The 19,064-nt window shown below is 36.0% G+C and overlaps 1 protein-coding gene across 1 annotated transcript in view; it reads left to right on the forward strand.

The window, feature by feature from the left end:
• Nucleotides 1–14,118: 14,118 nt before the first annotated feature.
• The window catches only part of LOC124798666 (UDP-glycosyltransferase UGT5-like), a 90,468-nt gene continuing 85,522 nt past the window's right edge, over nt 14,119–19,064 (forward strand). The window contains exon 1 of the mRNA XM_047262166.1: nt 14,119–14,183. The gene's annotated coding sequence lies outside the window, so the exon portion shown is untranslated. The remainder of the gene's footprint in view (nt 14,184–19,064) is intronic.

The following is a 19,064-nucleotide window of genomic DNA, read 5'->3' on the forward strand; positions in this document are numbered from 1 at the left end:
TGTTAACATTGCTCTGTGGGATTTTTTCTCAGGGATTTTAACCATATCCCTTAATGACCTAAGAGATACATGGTATTAAAAAGTGCTGTTTCATACATATTTCTTTCCACGTTTGTTATAACATTGTCCAGACATGACAGCTGTCTTGTTCGCTTGTTACTTATGCAAAACATTTTGTATGATCTGAGGACATTAAGTAAGTGCCTGTCAATACAATAACAGCTGACCAGCTGTTCAGTGTAATAAAAAAGTATGGATTGGACTGAAGACTTAGGTTTAAAAGTTATTTGTATTTCTTCTGACAATAACTCAATCAATAGGAAAGCTGTAATTTTGCAGTTCCATCACAGCTTAATATTGTTTACTCACATCCTTCAGATCATTCCAGACCCTTGTTTTATGTTACAAACACTATGCATATTTTAAGTACATCAGAAATAACTGTCTGAATTTGAAAGATGGATCTCTGATATTTTACTTTGCCAGCTTTGACAAGGCATCTGTAAGGAACCAAGCTTCATTTTATGCAGTCAGGTCCATATTTGATGTTGAAGGCAACAAATTATTAAATTTCGTATGGTTTAAGTATGAAACACTATGGCCCTCATCTGAAGGAAAACAAAATGTAAAGTTTATTTATCAAATTCTGTATGACAACATCAGGTGTATTTTACTGGAATCAGGACCTATAAGTAAATTGAAAATTATGAAGCAACCATTGATTTTATTAAAATAATAAGCACATGGTGGAACACTTTGAATGTGAATTCCCCTTTGGAAGGCCTTGGACATAGGATGGAAATGCAAAGGCCTCTAACAAGTCACAAGGTTGATTAAAAGTGTAAATTTCTAGAAAAGTTTCTGTTGGCTTGACAATTGGAGCTCCAGGATTTTTTAAACTGGTAAGCTCAGTAAAGAACCAAAACCATGCACTTGAGAATATAACAAACACATTAATAGAACTGAGAACTTATTGTCTGTCAAAAATTAAAGTGTCATACATGCGACATGGAAATTTTCAGACTGATTCCTTGGAAGCCAGATTTGGACTGGATCAATGGCTGTCTGGATCCCAGTACCATGTGTCAATAAGGCAAAGAAAGAGCTGAGATTATCAGCTTTGTTAGAGCTCTCATTACACTGTGATTCAGTTAAAAAATTAGATCTCTACAAAGTTGTAATCTGTATCTAGATGTAGTCTTGGACACCTCAGCATCAAATATTTTTAAGTGTCAGTGAATGCAATTTGGAACTTATCAATCCAGAGTTACCAGTGCTTGCATTCATTGCTGGATAGTTCTTTATAGTAGAATGAAGAAGTTAAAGTGTGGCAACTGCACTCAATTTCTAACAGTAGATAAGCAGTTGGTGTGTGATGCTGAGCATAAGCTCATTAAGACCTTGACAGAAGTGGCCTATGATATCGACAGAAAATGCTATTGCTGATCATAATGGATTCTTTCTGTTGGGTGCAACAACTATTACCTGATGAGCGCTGTGAGTCCTTCACTAGGCTTTAAAACCAGCAGGTAAATTCATTCTTGACTGCATCATGGCCAATGATGATTTTGCAGTAGATATCTGTGACAGACATTCAGCACTGGAACTGTGGAAATCCGTTGTACAGACAAATGTTAATATTTTGCTTAATAGTTATTGTAGAATGGAAAATGGAAAGATGCATAGGTTATTAAACAAAAGAAAACTGGAAACTCTTGCAGAAGGACATATTTAAAACAAAGAAACTAAAAAGAAGTCTACCCAATTTTCATAACAATTTATCTGTTTTTACTAACTTTATTAAGAAAGCTTTTGCTGCCAACTACAGAAAGTGTAAGCCTTTGCTGATAATTACAAGAGGTTTAAACATTTATTTCCTCAGAGCTGATGTCACAAAGATTTTAGTATTTCCAGTGCAGATAACATACATATACTTCTTGTCTGCTCTATTACTATCACACATCTGACTTAATATGGATGTGGGAGGGTGTGAGTGACCTGTTAGGTGGTAAGACGAAGGGCAAGTAAGTCTGTTTAGTCGTAACTGTTTGCCTTGTTCCTCCTATTATTCTCACAGTGTTTCAAATATATTTGGTTTCTAATATACACAGGTCATTGAAGAGATGTATATTTTGTATTATCACTCTTTGGATGTTGCTTTCCAGAAGGATGAAGTGTATACTACTGCTGACACCTGTTATTCCCATACCTGTGACTATTTTCCCTGATGTGAGATATTATGGTTGTAGATACTATGCAAATGTCAAAGGAGTTGTTTCACACTTCTGTGTCCTGACATGTTACTTAGATATTTGTTAAATATTCTTCTGGTCATTTGCACCACTTTTGGCACTGATATCTAAACTAGTAATGTCTTGGATTCCTAATGTTTAATAGGCACTTTTTCTTAGTTGTGGTGCTTATCTGCTATATAAAATCATTCATTAAATTCAAAATGACTGAAATGTGGTAAATTTATATTGACAGCATAGACTGTGTCAACAGGGATCTCAACAATGAGTATTATATTTTTACTGAACAACAGTTAGTTAATTCCATGCAATGAATGGGTTCACTTTGTAAAAATAGGTGTATTTATATGTACCTTTTCCTAAATAAATATTCTTAATATGGTACCAGTCTGCAGTTGTAAACTAAAAAAGAAAAGTGTTATTTGGAGAAGTACTGATCAGTTACGAAATAAAAAGAAGGTTGTTATTCAAGAAGTGTACTTTGTGAAATTGGAAACAGCTAAAATTAAGACACCAGTTTTTGATGGAGAAGACCATTGTAACTGGAAATGGAGAATGGAACTGTATCTGAAAATGAAGGAGTGCTATACAGAGGCTTCAAAAGTAAAAACAAGCATGGACATGGTGGATACTTGGGATGAAGAAAATCTGACTTCAATGAACTACAATGAATCTCAAACAAGCACTTAGAATATATGAGTGATAAGGAAATTGCATTTGAGATAGTGAAAAATTTCGAAAATTTATTCCTATGAACCAAAGTTTATTAAATTGTGTGCAGAAACAAGTGACATTGAAATACTATAGTTATATGGCATTGTTCTTCAGTATTTTTGGAAAAAAAACAGTGAATGAATCAAAATTAGCAGGTGTGAAAGTGATGGAAAAGGAGAAACTAAACTATATGTTGAGAGTCTTTCTAGAATCCTTGAGCTATATCAAGGACTTGATATAAAATGACTGGCAAAATTTACAAGAAAGAGATTGTTGTAAGTAGTGTCAGTCAGTGTCAATAAAGGAGAAATGGCACTGTACATCTGGACATGTAAATTTAAACAATTTGGATACATTGTGCAAACTTAAGTTAGCAGATGGAATGCCAGCAAATTTAGAATCAGAATTTATAAAGTGTAAAGCTTGTACTAAAAACAAAATGCACAGTTTACCTTTTGAAAACAATAGAAGCAAAGGGAAAGAAACATGAGTGATTATTGATATTGATATGAATGGGCTCACTCAATTTATGGTTGCCATGGAGAAAGATATTTTGTCACTTTTTTTGATGATTATAGTAAAGCAGCTAGAGTCTACAATTAAAATATAAAAATCCAGTTTATGATTGTTTAGTGAAACATGTTAATGAAATTGAAAGTATCTAGTAAAACTGTTAAGAAATTGAGATGTGATACTGGGATATAATATTTAAATTCAGATGTATATCAATTTATAATAGAGGCAGGAATCATTTAAAATGCATGTCCTCCCCATGTACGTGAATTAAGTGGTACAGCTGAAAGATACAACAGGTCAGTTACAGATATGTCAACTCCTGTTTGCTGAAGAAAGAATAGATAGGAGATTTTGACCTGAAGCAGTTTGTGCAGTTGCATACCTTAAAAACAGAACTTTAGCTAATACTATTGAAAGGAAAACTCCTTGTGAGATATTGTTTGGGAATAAATCTAATGTTAAATATTTAAGGTTGTATGGAAGTAGGGTTTCTGTGTGTGTGCCATAACAACTGAGAAAGTCTGAGTGGGACTGTAAAGAAGACTTGTGTCCAATTTTAATAGGATACAGTGAAGTTGGATAAAGACTATTGATTAACAACAAAGTTATCATTGCCAGACAGGTTGATATTGTGGAAGATGACATCAGATGTAATGATATTAAGGATGCTGATTCAGGGAGTGAATGTTTTAGTGATTTTGAGAGCAAAGCATAGATAATGAATTGGTAAACAAGCAAATGGAAGAAAGGGGTATTGAAGGGTGGCCAAGCAATCATACACAAAAATGAGAACAAGAGCTGAGAAAGGTCAACTAGAGAATGTAGAATGCCTGATAGATTTAATGATCATGTCATGAGTAACTTCATTTATGTAAACTTCTGTGGTGTTGATACTCTAGAAAATTTTGAGGAGGAAATGAATAGTAATGAGTCAGAAATTTGGAATGAGCTGTGGATAAGGAGGTCTAGAGTTTAAATAAAAAGAAAACCTGGAAACTAGTAACTATACCAGTGAACATAAATGTTCTTGATGTAAAGTGGGTTTTTACAAGAAAATTAGATATTACTTGTAAAGCAAGATTTGTTGTAAGGAGCTTCCAACAAAAAGAAATTGTAGATGATTTCTATTTGCCATTTGCTGTGATGCAAACATTAAAATTTTTGTTGTCATTCTGTTGTCAAAAGGTTTTAATTGTAGAACAAATGGATCTACAGACTGAATTTCTTAATGATAAATGTTTCTCAGAAATTCATGTGATGCAACCTCCTACATACAAGGATGGAACATACAGAGTTCGTAAGTTAGTTAAGAAATTATATGGCTTGAGGGACAGCCCTAAAGCGTGATATGATTGTTTGGATAAGTTTTTAAAAGGCCAAGATTTTAAAAGAAGTAAATATGATTACTGCCTATATGTACTGACGACTAGAAATTAAGTGAACTATATAACTGCTTTTTGATGATTTGTTAATTTGTCGTAAAAGTAGAGGGGAAATACAAGAAAATCTGTTATCCAAGGCCATTTCAGATGAATGACTTAGGCGAAGTAAAGAATTATCTTGGGATAAGTGTCAATTATAATTATGCAAAGACTGTAATGACTCTTAGTCAGGAAAGTTATTTTGAACATCCAGCTAAGAAATATTAGATTGTAAATTCAAAGTTGTACAGTATTCCAATGGAAGTAAATTTGAAGTTAGAAGTGGCACAAGGTGGTGATGTTTGGTTTGTGGGGCACTCAACTGCGCAGTCATCAGTGCCCGATGACACAAGATGAAAGTCCTGATGTTAAGTACAGGAACTTGATAGGTGTTCTCCTGTACATTAGCTCAGGAACACAGCCAGATGTAAGTTACAGTGTAAACTATTTGAGTAGATTTCAAAATTGCTACAATGATACTCACTTTAAGTGTGCTTTGCAAGTACTGAAATATTTGTATCAAACGAAAGATTCAAAGTTAACATATGAAAGGGGTGAATATATTGATTTCTTAGATTGTTTTATAGATGCAGATTTGGCAGGTGATTCTGTAGATCAAAAATTCACATCAGGCTATGTAATTAGATTATTTGGAAATATAATTCTTTGGAAATCTAAGACACAAGGAATCTTCTACTTTTGTTGAGTATGTAGCATTGTCAGAAGCTGATGTCACTGACATTAAGTTAATTCTAGATATTTGTAATATTTTTGGTGCAAAATCTGACAAGCTTGTTAAAGTATATGAAGACAGCTCAGGGCAGTCAATATTGCTAGATACTGCAACTCGATTAAAAGTGCTAGGTATATTGAAGTACAATACCATTTTGCGAATGAATGCTTTATGAAGGGAATTATAGACATCTGTATAGCAGATTCAGAAAGCAATATAGCAGACAATTTAACAGATCTTTGAGTAAGGATAAAGTTGTAAAATTTTGATAAATGCCAAATGTAATTTGATTGCAATATAAATGTAAGAAAGTGTGTTGGAATGTGGTACATTTATATCAATAGTACCGACTGCATCAACAGGGATCTCAACAATGACTACTATATTTTTACTGCACGATAGTTAGCCAGTTACTTCTATGCCATGAATGTATTCCTGTGTAAAGACAGATGTATTGATATTTATTTTTTTCTAAATAAGTATACTGAACAAAAATAAATGTGTTTTGTCCTTCCAATAATATGCTGGTAGTTTGTCCATATGAGCTGGCTAAAGTTTTGTTTCCAAGAAGATAAGTGTACACATTCAACATGAAATGATATCAATTTTATTGTGTCTAAGATGATTCTCATTCATGTGGCTTATTATCTGTGTGGCATTCTTTCCCACATTGTCATCTTGTAGTGTTGGGTGAGATGTATTTGCATGTCTTCGGCCAGGTACCATGAAGATGCTTCTTTGAAAGTAACTTGTGGTCTGACAAAGATGTCATGTTTATGGTTTTGTTGTCATGTCATGCATTTGTCTGAAAAAGTTATTTTTATGTATTTCATTGAGTATTTGAAATCTGGTAGTTGGATGTGATTTCACCTTTGACAAATGAAATCTATCATTTTCTCTACATATTGTGGTTTGTCCATTAGCACAATTTAGTACCACACTGTTAATGTTTAAGACAAGTTGTAGAAGAAACTTTGCTACCTTTCCCACATGTGTGATACAGTCTCAGTAATTACTATTTTCTATTCATACAGTAACTATTAAGATGCTTTGGGATCAGTCATTATGTCTGTGAAATAAACATAGAAAACGAAAATGAGATTTCTTCATTTTAGATATATACATTTTTTGTGAGTATTGCTACTGTGTGACTCTGTGCAATGTTTCCACAAGCATAATACAGAATGAATGCTTTCATTGTCAGAGTAATGCTGGGCTGTTTCATGCACTGACCCTTGTGTATATTTTGATTGTGCTCATAGGTTTAGTAAGAGAGTTATTGGTAATCTTTTCTCACTTTTATTGTTTATAATTTACTTCACATCACATGTTTGAAATATGTAATGGTTGTCTATTATTATGCCACAGGTTTTCAGTTTGGACATACATGTATGCAGCTTTTATAATTGTGTAATTATGAAGCCTCATACTGCCACAATGTAATACTTTTTCTAAGTTTTTAGTTGAATTTTCGCCATTATTTAGAAGTACAAACAGTATGTTCTACCATTTTATTTGTGGCAGTGTTATGACAATACAGCTGTATCAGCATAAACAAAAACTTTGATATAATTGACAGAGTTGGCAGAAGAAAATGCTAACCCTCAATTTAGTAAGGATTAGACTGAAAACATTATCTGTTGTTTATGGATAGACCATGTACTGGGAGCCTGCTATACAAATTCTTCTATCTTTCTCAATTTATGTTCCTGTCTTTAAATATAAGGAAAAATATAGCAAACAATAACTCAAAATATGCTCTTGTTAGTTAGCACTTGCTTCCGACATCTCCTTCAGTATCATATCTGTTATTCTCCACTGGATATAACAACGCATTCCATCTAAACAGGCCTTGGAAGGCCCAATGGGACCGACCAGCCACCATGTCATCCTCAGCCCACAGGTAGTCACTGGATGTGGAGATGGAGGGGCATATGGTCAAAACACCATTCTCCCGGCTGTATGTCAGTTTACGAGGCCGGAGCCACTGCTTCTCAATCAAGGAGCTACTCAGTTTGCCTCATAAGGGTACCTTGCCTGGAATGCATGATGTCACAGTTGAGCTGTGAGGTGTCGCTGTTTAGGAGACACTGTATGTATTCTGTATAGGGCTGCTTAATTTAAAAAAATAAAATCTTAAGACTTTTTCACTAATATGTAGTCACCTTATAAAGATTGCCTGAGTTTGCAACTGGATTGTGCGTACCTAATTTAAATGAAACTTGCACTAGTACAAACCAAAACCCTCCAAAAGTAGTTGCAGAAAAATGTGTAAAACAAGATAGTAAGTGCTCGGGCACAGAAGAAGAAACATCTGTCTCAACATGTTGCATTGTTCATGCTAGTGGCAACACAATTCCACCTGTGGTGATTTTCCCTAGGGTTTACTTCAAATCCCACATAACTGATCGTGCTCCTTCCTGAACTCTAGGGCCAGCTAACAGTTCTGGCTGGATGACAGCCGAACTTTTCATACAGATGATGAAGCACTTTATTAAACATTCTAGATGTCTGAAACAGAAACCAACTTCAATTCTCTGTGATAACAACAAAAGTGTTTTATCACATGAAGTGTTAGAAATAGTGAAGAACATGTCTTCACAGAAGTAGACTTTGTAGGTCGTTACATCACTGACCACCATTTTGAAGCTTCAGTGGAAAAGGAGTCATTGTTGATGGAAAATGATCTCCAACAAGAGGCTTCATGCACAAATGAATTCCACTCATCAAAGGAAAATTCACAAGTCTTCAAATATGCTCTTGGAAACATCTGTGGTTACCCCAAAGCCAGTAACAGGAAAAATGAAAGACATGGTCACAGGAAGGGCAAAAGGGTCATTGCTTCCAGCACACCAGAAATGAAAGCATGGTAAGAAAATTTAATGCACAAAAAGGTAATATCGTAAATGAAGACGTCACTTTTTGCAAAGAGAAAATGGGATGACTCAGAATCTAACAATGACAACACTGATGATATTATCTTAGATGATTCTGACAAAAATAAAGAAATGCTTGAAGAACTAATGTCATCATTAAAGCCAGATGAGTTTGAGGATCTGGGGAAGGATGCATAAGCAAATGATTGTTTATGGTGCAATTTGAAACTTCCAGCAGGAAGAAATTTTGCATTGGTGTTGCAACCAAAGAAAAAAAATCTATGAAGTAAGCTTTTTTAGGTCCTGCACAAAAAGGAAAATTCATTTCTAAAACCAAAGTTGCACCATAGCCAAATAAAAATGATTCTCTTGAAACCTATTCAGTATAGGCAAACAAAAAGACTCAAGTGTATCTTGTCAATTGGAGCTGACTTTTCTTCTATAAATATGGGATAAATCTCACTGAGTAGTTCCTCAAAGTTATTAAAATTTTGTGTTTATTTGGTAGGTGCAGACATTTTTATTCCACTATTATGAATCATTCAAGTTCTTATATTTAAGCCTAGGTAGCCTGTATCATTTCAGGGTTAAGAGTACAGTTTTTTGAGTGATAATGTCCAATAATTTTCATGCTAATGTGTTTTTGGGTAAAACCAGATAAATGATACACGTTGAAATATTAAAAATGTTTTATCACTGTGCCCCATCAACCATTTGAGTGTTCCCTATACATGGGGCACAGTGAAACAAATATAAGGTTGATTTAAAATTATAATTACAGATAGCAGAAAAATTTCTTGACTCTGACAGTTGTGTTCTACAATATGCCAACAAGTATCTATTTCTCCTGTGTCTTACAATGTTATTGTCATAAATAAAAGTGGATTTATAACTCAATTTATATTATTTGTTTCACTCTGCCCCATGTTCCCCTACTTATTTTCTTCAATCAGAAGGTTACAAGACTGAACAGAAAAAGCTTTGCTCATGTGTGGGCATACCTCTTTGGAGTAAGGTTATTAAACACATTTGAGTCACCAGTAGAAAAACTCCTGGTCAGTTGAAACTGGTTGCAACCATCCACTGAAAGCCGCTCGAATAGCTTTTGCCCAGTCAAAAATCACGAGAACTGGGAAAAGCTCGCATCAAAACATTCGCATGATCCCTATAATTTGATCAGTACATGAAAATCTGTAGTGTTCTCTCGGGCATTAACAAGTGAATAGAAGGCAGCATACACACAATGGCAAAACAATTATGTGATAGTAGTAAGTTCAATGGAAAGTGTACTAAGCAAACCAGTTGCTGAACTTGTGATGATGTGCAGTGCTAAAGAAATACAGCAAAAACACTGTGTGCAATTTGAATGTTGAAGCATGTGATGTTTAAATATGTTAACTGGAACCTTTTTTGGGTCAAATGTGATAAAACAAAAGATATTAGCTAATATGTAACTAAGTTGCAAAAGTTATTTGTAGATCTAAATGAGGAATTAATGAGACATGAAGAGAATGCATTGTATGAGATAACATTAAATGGTCAAATTTTATCTATGCTGGGAAAGAAATATAATTTTAAAAATCTCTGGGACACAATACCAGTCAAGAAGCACAGTTTGAACTTAATTCTTGAAAAATTTTGTGCCACTGAATTGCATGGACAAAATACAACAGACGTAACTGTTTTGTCATTTCTAACACATGGAGAAAGAAGATGCTGAAAGAGTGGGAAAAACAAAAATTTGCGTGTGGTAAATGTAAACAACTAGGTCACTGGCATAGTCTACATTACTCAAGCTGGAGTCATGAAAAGTGGCAATGCTGTGAAGACCGCCTATTGAACTTATGCAGTTCTCTGTTATGAGATGTACAGACTGTGTATGTTCGTCTTTGTTTGCTCTGAGGTCTGCTACTTTTGTTAAACTTTTTGCCATGACGTCTAAAGGTCACTGGTCTGTCTACAAGAGTGAGTTTTCTGACTGATATGTTTCTTTTTTTTCTTTTCTTTTTTTTATATATAGAAGCAAAACGTAAATATAATGTAGAGTGTGAAGCCACATGGTGAGCATCTTACTGATGCGTAGTTTGTTATCTACAGTAAGTGTGTATTACCATTAATTTAATGATATTCCTTCAGATGACAGACAAGTGTTGTATCCCAGGATGCTCAAGCAATTACCGTTCCAGTGGCGATAAAAACTATATGACAGTATTCCGGTTCCAAACAGACAAGGATGCGCACCATGAATGATTAAAAGCCATCCCAAGTAAAGACTGGTTACCCCCAAGAGATATGCAGTTTGCACTAAGCATTTCAAAGAAGAGGACGTAATAAACTTTGATATGTTTAACGATATGCTAGGAAATGAGCATAAGTACTCAGGAGCTTGACTAAAATTAACAGATGGCTCAAATACCAAGAATTTTCACCAGCCTACCGCATTATTTAATCAAACCATCAAAGTCTGATTCTAGAAAAGAGTCAAATGAAAGACGATGAAAGTGAGAGAGAGATCTACATAAGAGTGGCGAAAAGTTATCAAAAGTTTTACAGACCCGTGTGAAAACTAAGTAGAATTGTGCCAGGTGACAAGTGGTGCCATACTGCAATTATCCCAAAAATTCAATTTACTGTAAAGAATTGGCAGTTGTATGTGGGTTCAAGTATGTGTTGGAAATAATATTGTAAGAAGTGCCCATGATCTGCAATGGATAGTGCTTCTAAACTTGAAAATAACTCGGTGGTCAACCCCTAGACAACAATCTGCAGAAGTATGTAACTACTGAAACATCCAGAGAAAGTTGTGAGCATGATTGTGTCACAAAACTAAAAAACTAGGTTGCATATTTAGAGCAAAATTTGACTGAAGACAAAGGAAGCAGCCTTTGTGTCAATTTCTTGTGTGAACAAATTATGTTACGTGGCAAGAAAAAGAAAAGATAACTACTCTGTAAATACATTGCTTTACTATTTCTTAACATTTGAACAGCAAATGGAGAAACTTACTGCTTAAACATTTCGGCAGAAAATAAGTCAAGTGATTGTCATTTTCTTAAGATTGTAGCAGTCATATTGCCTGAAGAGGAAAGAATACATTTTTTACAGTTGGATAAATTTATATTAATCTGAAGTTCAGTTCAAGGGAGGTGTTATAACTAGTGCTACTGAAAATTTGTAAGAACTGAAGCTACAACACTTCTAGCTTTTCTAGTGTCATCTGCATTTGGCAGTATGAGGGAGATTGTTTCATTGCATCCAATGGAAAACATGTCTGGGCATGAATTATATGAAAAACACTAGCAATTTTACAATCTGTAATGTCTTGTGGACTTAAAGTCATAACACTGTAATAACAATACTTTAAATAAAAACTTGTTCATGGAATAACAAAAAACTATGAAAGCAATTATTACTTCCATTTTTCTTTTGACAGTAAAGATAATATGCTGGTATAAGTCATGCATGACACTGTGCATCTATTTAAGAACACAAGAAAAAATTAGATAAACTTAGCAGGTGCAGACAAGATATTTATCTTCCCCTTATTTGAACAGAAATGTGATCAAGTTTTGGAAGCTAAGCTATAAAAGCAGCTCCAAAGCTCAATTACAAAAATTTACGTCCCAATGACATTAAACATCAAAATGTGAGCTTGTCAAATAATGTTTTTCATGACACAACTGTTAATGCTTTGAGTGTTTTGAAGTGCAGAGTGAATGTACAACACACTTTGTATGAATAATTATCGATTGGTGGAAGACAGTGAATGTGAGAAACTCAGTACAGTTGCTTGCAATGACTCTATGCCACAGTTTTCAGAAAGCTTCAAATTTTGATTAAGCAGGTGGCAGTCATTAAATGTAAAGTGCTCATCATTTTCAAGAGGATCACACAAAGCTTTGTGCCACACTAATGAAGTTCTTTGCTTTATTCAGTTATGTTCCAATAATTTCAAAATGCAGAATTTTCTGATTGGAAACTTTCAGACTGATAGTTTAGGAGCAAGATTTGGATTGCACAGACAACTATCTGGAGCAAATTATCACATGTCATACACCAAGATTTGAGAATCTGGAAAAAAAGAAATTGTGTCAAGAGTTTAGTTCGTTTATGGTCTGAATAATGATTTTGGAATGTTCCAGTCTGACTGTGCTGATATGGATCACTGCATTTTTCTAGAAAGCACAGTATTTCAAGGTTCATGTGTATATATAGCCAGAAATTATATTGCCAATAATAATCCTGCTTTTGTTTATGTTTGTGGGTATGTAGCACAGAAGGCTTTATAAAAAGAAGGATCATTTGAAGCTTGTGTTACAGTTCTAAAATCAAGTAATTGCAGCAGCCTCTATTCTGACATACCTAAACACGGTGGCTTAACTTTGCCATCCTCAACAGTTATAAAATTATGCCACCTGGCTATGAGTATTGTGTGTACTGATATCAGATTCCTATGAATCAAACCTTTTAAAAACATGTAAGCAGAAACAGGTTCTAAATTTGATTTTGAAAATAATAGTGTTGTCAAGCACCAGTTTCTTCATGATACATGTGTGTGTGTGGTGATGTGTAGTATGAAGATATAGCAAATACAGATCTGTTTCCAATATTCTGCTTAATAATAATGCAAAACGAAAAAATGATACCATAGTTGCAAACAAAAGTAACAGGAAGCTTCATGTATTTCAAGGAAAATAAAAATTTAGTTACATAGTGATGTTTTATTTGTGCTGGAAACCTATATCAAAGTAATTTCACGCTTTGAACTATTGTTATCTGATTCTGGATTTTGCCTGTTGATTCTCCTGATTTAGAATGTGTGGTATATTAAATCTTTTCTGCCACAAAGCTATGAAAACGGTTACTTAAAAGCAACATTTTCCCTCGAATTATCTAATTTGTGAGCCTTCAGAGTAATTACAAATGGATTTAAGGACACAAGGAACTCTGTGAAAATAGATAAAACGTTTGCTGCTTTTTTTTCTCCATCAAATTAGAAATGTTAGTGCTTCCTCCAGTAAATAGACCCCAATGAAATTCTAATGAATAAAACGATTGCATAATGACGTTACAAACCAACTGATACACTTCTCATTACGTAATACCAATGTAATATCATATTTTACGTTTGTCGGGTTGGAAAAAGTTTTGTTTTTAATGTGCAGTTGATCGTGCTGTTCTATGCAGCTGCACAATATCTTTGTTTTCGTGAAGAATAAGTTTTCTGTGTAAAAACTTCACTCTTGGAAATAAAAATTGGCAGCGTAACAGTGATTTGTTCGTGCACACTTATATCAACCTTAGAATTGCGCTAATTAATGTGCCCACCACACGTCTTACTGCATAATTGACTTCTGCACTATGTTCTGGTTTCGTGTATTACAGTTTATGGCTCTTGATAAAATTGCATTAGTGGCTATTTAAATCGTAAGAATATATGTGTTTCATTCTTGTGTGCATGCTACAATTATACTATTGCACATATTACAAAGTAAAACTGTTTTGGTTTTAAAGTACAACACGTCCGTTCTGTCTAACCGGATGTCTATTTGACACGTCCGCGACGTTGCCATGATGAAGATTCCGGCTTGTGTCAAGTTGGCAGCCTCACGGGGCACCGGTGTGTCGATTGAAGGCTCTTCACTGCGACAGCGCGTGGCAAAACCAGAAGGTGAGTGGAAAGGCAGTATCTGCTTCAAGCGCCATGGATACATGTAACAGAAACTATATTGACGTAAATAAATAATATTGTGATAGCCGTGCCACGAGGCATAACATTCCGAATAAATGGTACTCCGTTTTGTAGAGTGAATTTGATGTTCCTGACGTTGTTTCATTAGGAAGACGAGGTACTAATATGCGAAGGAGAGGAGATTAGTGTTTAACGTCCCGCCGACAATGTGGTCATTAGAGACAGTTCAAGATCGGATTAGAGAAGGATATCGGCAGTGCCCTTTCAAAGGAACCATCCCGCCATTTGCCTGAAGCAGTTTAGGGAACTCAACGGAAAACCTAAATCAGGATGGCCGGACGCGGGTCTGAACCGTCGTCCTCCCGAATGCGCTACCTCGCTCTGTGAACAGCCGCGTGTAATGGCTACAATATAACGTTCTACTGCAAATGTGTTTAGGAATGAGGCTGTCTCCTGTCCCCGCGTATCAGCCCATTGATTTGAGAGCTGGAGCTCTGCAACACCTATCTGTTGACCTACATCTTCGTCCATACTCTGGAAACCACTGCGAAGTACATGGGGTCGGTTCTTTCCACTATACCAGTTATGAAGGCTGCTCCCCGTTCCATTCACGAATGGAGTACGGGTAGAATAAGTTCGTAAAGAGTTTCTGAGCGTACTGTAAGTAGCCCAATCTTATTTTCGTGATCCGTATGGTTGTAGTATATTCCTGGAATTCTCACTTAAAGTTGGTTCTAGAAGATTGCTGAGGAAGCTTTCAAGGCATGGTTTGCGTCTTATCTTCAGGCATTTGTCATTCATTTTTCAACATTTGTGAAGTTCTCCCACAGGTGAAGTTAACACGCTGCGTCCTCCCTTACCAAGAAATCCTTAATCCATTCATAAATTTCTTTTCCTACCCCACACGATCGTATTTTCGACTATAAGCGTAGATACGGTACTGAGCCAAATTTCGGAAGGAACCTGGAAAGAATACCTGCTGTCTCGACCTTAGCGCGTACTCCTACAGCTGCCGCCCTTGGATTTATTATTCTCGACCATTTGTGCACTCCTATTACCACAGTCTAACATAGACTGTGCTACTACTACTCTAGCATTATTTCCAAAATTCAACATTATAAACAACGACTTGAAAGCATATGTGCAGATCAATAAGCTCTACGTACAATGCGGTAAGCCAATAGCGACTGAATGGGTTGGTTACTCCCGAGCGAATGCTACTATTTTTCTGTTTGCTGAGCACAGTCGAAGATATTTGTCAGTTTCGGTCATCAGGTCTGTCAAAAATCTTCTTTATGGATGTAAATCATCTTGGATTTTGTTCCTTTTCCCTGGCTTCAGAACCGAATTTTATTATTGCGGTTTATAGTTAGCAATATTATCCGTATCATGAAAGAAGATAAGCTCAGATACAATTTATCGAATCACACGAAGAGTTTACATAATCACATATCCTCTTATCTTTCACACTGCAATATGATTTCGCAACAAATCTCACTCAAGTGGCCCCTAGTCTGTCAATATTACTGTACAATAATGTTGTGCAATAACGGTATTATTTAAGTTATCTCTAGACTGCTGGAAAATAATGTGCAGTACAAAGTCTGGTTCGAAATTTTGGACGCTCAAAACATTGTTGCTATAGTAATTGCTCTACCTTCTTTCAACCTGAAGGAAGAAGGTGGACGAGAAACTGATATAATGGGAGTATGATATTCACTTAAGATATATTATTAAGAAAATTGTGGTTCTACAAGATAAATGATTAGCGTATTTTATTTTGTGTTTATGGGCCAACATTTCATAAGTTACTGGAAATGGCTACCCTTACGTTTATTCTTAAAGATTTTTTTCCAGAAAGCTTCTCTCGTAATTGTAGGACACAGTACTTCCCTGCGTATTTAGTGAGCACCAGCTTTTCAGAATTATTCTTAATTTTCCGGGTTTTTTAATTCATCTTCCATCCCATAACATCGACAATAATTTGTACATTTAGATGCACTCTAATACGAGTGACTGTAGTATATTCGTACAGTAATCATTTAAAGCCAGTCCTTGAAACTTTGTTAACAAAAGTTGTCGGGATAGTTTACTTCCGCCTTCAACAGTCTTCCAGTTCAGTTCCTTTAGTATCCCTGTGACACTAGCCACGGATTAAACAAACCTGTGATCATTCGTGCTGTTCTTCTCTGTATACGTTCAATATCCCTCGTTAGTCCCACATACTTGAACAACATTCTAGGACGGGTCACATGAGTAATTTCTAAGCAGTCTCCTTTGTAGATATATTGCACTTCCCCAGTATTCTACCAACAAGCCAAAGTCTACCACTTGCTTTACCCGCGACTATGCCTATGTGATAATTCCATTTCATGTACCTTCAATGTGTTACACCCAGTATTTGTATGAGTTGGCCGAATCAACAGTGACTCACTGATATTATAGTCATAGGATACTACGTTTTTTTCAGGTTTTGAAGTGCACAATCTTAAATTTCTCGACATTTAAAGTAAGTTGACAATCTTTGCACCACATTGAAATCTTATCAAGAGCTGACTGAATATTTATGAAGCTTCTTTCTGATAATACTTCATTATAGATAACTGCATCATCTGCAAAGAGCCTGACATTACTATTAATATTGTCTGCAAGATCATGAATATACATCGTGAACAGAAATTGTCCCAACACACTTCCCTGGGGCACATCCGAAGTTACTTCTACATTTGATGATAGCTCTCCATCCAAGATAACATGCTGTGTCCTCCTTACCAAAAAATTCTCAATCCAGTCACAAATTTCACTTGATACTCCATATGATCGTACTTTTGACAATAAACGTGGTGTGGTACTGAGTCAAATCAAAAAATACTGCATCTAATGATTGCCTTGATCCAAAACTTTAAGTATGTCATGTAGAAAAGTACAAGAAGGGTTTCACATGATCGATGTTTTCGGAATCCGTGCTGGTTGGCATTGAGGAGGTCATTCTCTCCAAGGTACCCCATTATGTTTGAGCTCAGAATATGTTGTAAGATTCTACAACAAGTCGATGACAAGGATACTGGAGGGTAGTTTTGTGGATCGCTTCTACTGCCCTTCTTGTAGAAGGGTGTGACCTGTGCTTTTTTCCAAGAATTGGACATGGTTTTTAGTTCGACGGATCTACGATAGATTATAGTTAAAAAGAGGAGCTAACTTAGCCGCAAATTCATTATGCAATCTGATAGGCTTTCCATTGGGCTCTGGAGCTTTTTTCAGTTTTGACGGTTTCATCTGTTTCTCAGCACCACTGACAGTAATACATATTTCATTCATCTTTTCAGTGGTATGAGAATTAAATTGAGGCAATTCTCCTGGATTTTCCATTGTAAAGGGACATTTGAAAACGGAATTAAGCATTTCAGCTTTGCTTTGCTACCCTCAATTTTAGTTCCTGTCTCATTCGCTAGGGAGTGGACCCTAACATTGTTGCCACTAACAGCCTTTACATACGACCAGAATTTCTTTGGGTTCTGTGAAAGATCACTGGACAATATTCTGCTACGGTGGTCATTGAAGGCATCACGCATTGCTCTCTTGACAGCCAAACTCGTTTCATTCAGCATCTATCTATCTATAGTCCTACGCTTTGTTTTACACCTATTACACAGTAATCTCTGTTTCTTTAAAAGTTTCTTTAGAGTGACTGTATACCATGGAGGCCCTCCTATTAGGGACTGTTGTACTAGGTACATATCTACCCAGTGTGTGGTCAACTATTCTTTTAAACTTGTGCCATAGTTCCTCTACGTGTCCCTGCACTGTACTGAAAGTTTCAAGTTACTCATTGAGCAATGGCATTACTGATTTTTTATCTACATTAATGAATATGTGTATCTTTCTGCTTGTTTTGGTTGTTCTTTGTACTTTGATAATCATTGTTACCACAACCGCATCATGATCACTGATGCTGGTTTCGATGGAGACAGCCTCAGAGAGCCCAGGTCTATTCGTTGCCATTATGCCCAACTTATTTTCAACGTAAGTGGGGTTCCTAACTATCTGTACTAGGTAGTTTTTAGAGAAGGCAGTTAGTAATGTTTCACATGATGTCTTATCACGCCCACCACTAACAAAATACTAATTTTCCCAATTAATTGTTGGATGATTAGTCTCCACCAATGATTACAGTATGGTTGCTCAATTTACGTTCAAGCGAACAGAGCAGAGGTTTCCTCTAGATTACGTCAGGAGATGAGTCCGGAGGGCGATAGGAGGATCCAGTTATCATACTGTCACCCCTGATGGTGAGTCTTGCCCAAACCATCTCATGTACAGTTTCAGTTTCTATCTCAGTGAATTTAAGTTTCTTGTCTACTGCAACAAATATACCTCCTCCAGTTCCCATTTGCCTATCCTTTCGATACACACTTAAATTTTCCCTAAAAATCTTACTGCTATCAATTTCAGTTTTCAACCAGTTTTCTGTACACAGTATTATGTGAGCCTCACCGCTTTTCGCCAGTGCTTCAAACTCTGGCACTTTGTTGCGAATGCTTTGGCAGCTTACCATTAGGACTTTAATACTCTCGCCTGAGAGGCGCGTTCCTTTCGATCTTACACTGATGCTTCTGGGTTTCCTATAGCTATCTGGATTGGTTGGAGAGAGTCCTGAAACCATTTAGGGGGCCACTACGGTTCTCAACCCTATGGTGCAATCCAGGAAGTCGCAGCCTAGCTTGTCAGAGAAATTTCGAAATATCTGATTCAGCCCTTCCACTCGATTCAGAACCAAAGAGCCACAACCAGTTCTGGAGGCAATGCTGCAAATTGTGGGCTTCGTTGGAAGTACATGAGCAAGGCTGGTCTTCTCAACCT

Source organism: Schistocerca piceifrons, chromosome 5, assembly GCF_021461385.2.
Source record: "Schistocerca piceifrons isolate TAMUIC-IGC-003096 chromosome 5, iqSchPice1.1, whole genome shotgun sequence".
NCBI lineage: Eukaryota > Metazoa > Arthropoda > Insecta > Orthoptera > Acrididae > Schistocerca > Schistocerca piceifrons.